This window comes from Cynoglossus semilaevis, chromosome 11 (assembly GCF_000523025.1).
Source record: "Cynoglossus semilaevis isolate Cse_v1.0 chromosome 11, Cse_v1.0, whole genome shotgun sequence".
NCBI classification, from domain to species: domain Eukaryota; kingdom Metazoa; phylum Chordata; class Actinopteri; order Pleuronectiformes; family Cynoglossidae; genus Cynoglossus; species Cynoglossus semilaevis.
The window spans coordinates 11,416,595-11,419,804 of record NC_024317.1 but is presented as its reverse complement, the minus strand read 5'-3'; positions in this window follow the sequence as shown (position 1 = coordinate 11,419,804).

Below are 3,210 nucleotides of genomic sequence, written 5' to 3'. Positions count from 1 at the left end.
GTGATGAGTGGACGGAAAAGGAACTGGGGGCATTATTTGATTTGCAACAAGTTGTAACACTGTCTCCTTTTGTGTGTCCCAAACCCCTGAGAGCAGAGATCTTTACCCAGTGTCCCCTCTGCTTTTCCACCCCCTCCCCCACACAGGCATCGCCACCACCACCCCTCACAGCCCATGCAAAGATCGCTCACCAGGCAATTGCCACTGGAGTGGAAAGTATTCCAGAGTACAATGCCTATACTTTGAATGGGTGCTTTAGCATGCCACCAGTGCGCTGTCACCAGCAGATGGGGAGCTAATTAGAAGCCATTAAAGGGCTTTGATAGTGTGTGTGGGAACCAGGAGGCAGGAGACGGCCAGTGGACGCTGGGGCGCCTGAGCTGTAGGTGTCCAACAACGATGGGGGAATCAGATTGGAACCAAGCTGTCCTTGGTGAGTCATCTGAGCAGCCGAGGACACCGAGCAGGGGACACCTGTGACGCTCCAAGGACCAGTGTGTGTCTCAGGCACGCAGCAACCCATGGAGAGAGATCGTGTTCCTCAACTGAGAAGGAGATACTTTCATCTGTGTTCACGTGAAAAACAAAAACAATCCAGGTTTTTTTAATGCAGATTTAACATAGTAACATCCACATTTGTTGAACTACAATACAAATGAATTATGTCTTGACAAGTATCAAGATTACAAAAAAACAAGAGAAGCACCGACAGGAGAATGACTGTTTTTAAAGTTAGAGGCAGATAAAGAGTCTGTCTTTGGTGATAAAAGTTCTATTTATTTTAACCGAAAGAAAAATCAAACAGTCATCACCAGAGATCATGAAAAAAAACATATTTTTATCTTGAAGAAAAAAACAGTGTTTTATCCTTGAGTAAGCTAACAAGTCCTAACAAGCTAGCATGCTGCTACTCCTGTGTCAAGGCCTGCAAGGCAATGGGCTAGCAGCTAACTGACACTTGGTGAGTTAGCTAACAACTGCACTACAGTGTACATTTGGCATATATATATATGTTTATATATATATAAAAAATATATATATTTATGTGTTAGTATTAGTAGTTAGTATCTCAATGATGATACAGCAGAATGCAGACGACCAGGGTTCAACTCTCAGCCTCAGACAACACTGAAGTCCACCTGTTGATGATTCCATAGTGTAGAGGTTATCTTGCTGGCGTACACATCTGCCTAACAATGGAAGGTCCTGGGTTCAAGCCCCAGAGGAGCCACATACTTGGAACTTCCTGTTGCAGCAGGTTTGCAGTTACCACAACAATTTCCCCATCATTATTATCATTATTATCTTTACTGGTACTATTCCACTCTGAACGATAAAAAACTGGTGCTTGTTTAACCTGGAAGCATTTTCCAATGTACGCAGGATGTACACATAATGAACTGTAGAAAACTGTTGCTGGTGTTTTTGATGGGATGAAATGGGTCAACCTACACTTTCATGTCGTCCTTTGTCTTTGTCTTTGAATAGAAATCTTGTCCAAGTTTCTTTTCTTCTTGTCATGACAGAGGTTACTGCACTCTCTCATCTGTGTACATTCTACTTTCATCTGGTATTTATGTGACTACTGGAGATGTATTAAATGTGTTAGTATAAACATGGACTTTTTTTAAATGAATTGCAGTTTTAAAGCAAAAACAGAGTTGTGTATGTGGAGGTATCCTGCACATGGGGGAGGATGGGGAAAAAAAGTTCCAAAAAGGCAGTGAGGCTCCAGTCTGTCTGATGACACATCTCTGAACCAGGACTCCCACAGGAAGTGACTCCACAACCACTGGTCATTAAAGAGGCTGGTCTGCCCAGGGAGGTGCCAGGCCACGCCAGGGCACACCAGGAATTCAGTGGGAAACACACACAGGACACACACCCAGAGGGGCAGACTGATACACACATGTACACACACACACACACACACACACACACACACTGGTGTCAAATGTTTTTAGATGGATCACAAACTTCCTTGACGTGTTACTGAGGCAGATATGTGCTGAGCCTCGTTAGTCAGTCATCACTCAGCTGGAGGATCACAGTGACAGTGAGGTGTGGTAACACACACACACACACACACACACACACACCCTATCTTACGCGAGCTCTTCCAACACCTGCACACAGGTGTGATCATTATCAAGCAAACAAGAAGAGCGTGACTGGGAACTGGTATTTAATCCCACAGCTGCAAGGAAATGCCTTTTGCCTGTGTCTCCCTCCTTAGTTAGAACAAAAATCAAAAAGTTTTTTTTAATGATCTAAATAACTATGCTTTTCTAAGAGTATTCTTAAGATTTAAAAAAAAATACCCTCAGTATTCTTTCTTTTTGGTAGTGGCTATATGGCAACTGCTAAAAGGAAATAAACGCATTTGAAAAAAGACTTACCTAAATGACCTAAAATGTGAATAAACTTTTTTTTTAAAGATCTTAAATATACCATTTAATAGAGAACATTAGAGTAAAGAGAAATGTTGCTGTCCTAAAAACTTGACCTGAAGTGTTTTCCACTGACCAGAAACTACATCATCCAAGTTCTGCTAAATGATGTCGAGTGTTTGTAAGAAAAAAAAGTAAAAAAAAAAAAAAATTATGAACGCTGTGCAGTGCACATGGCTTTTCTATTATCTCTCCCTGATCCCTTTAACTTGTAATCTAAGTGCAGTTAAAAAACCAGCAGAGCAGAGCACGGCTCGCATCACCACAGATGTTCCACCAGTGTCAGCCCGGCTGTCCTGTTCAAACTTAACTACCATTGGGAGCCTCGCTCTCTCTCTCTCTCTCTCTCTCTCTCTCTCTCCCAGCCTTAGCAGTAGCCCATAAAAAGTTTTTTTCAAAGAAAAACTTTCTTCTGTCGTTTTTTTGCACTCTGTCCTCAGTCGCAGCTGACAGGGTGGAGGGAAAAAGGGAGGGAGGCCAGAACAATGGGAGTGCGGTGCAGGGATTGTGGGAGAGAATCTAGGCTGGAGCCACAGTGTCTGGAGCGCCCCTCCATTCCCCTCATCCAGCTTTTGTTTAGCTGCAAAAGCTATCAGCACTTCCTACTGACACCAACAATAACTACACACAGCTGGGCTCTTTTTAGCCTGTTTACAGCACACGAAGGCCGGGGCACTGAGGGAAGACAGAGGGATGAGGCAGAGCAGGGAGGAGGAAAGTGAAACATATTAGCTCCTGATTTTATCTGACACACAGCCAG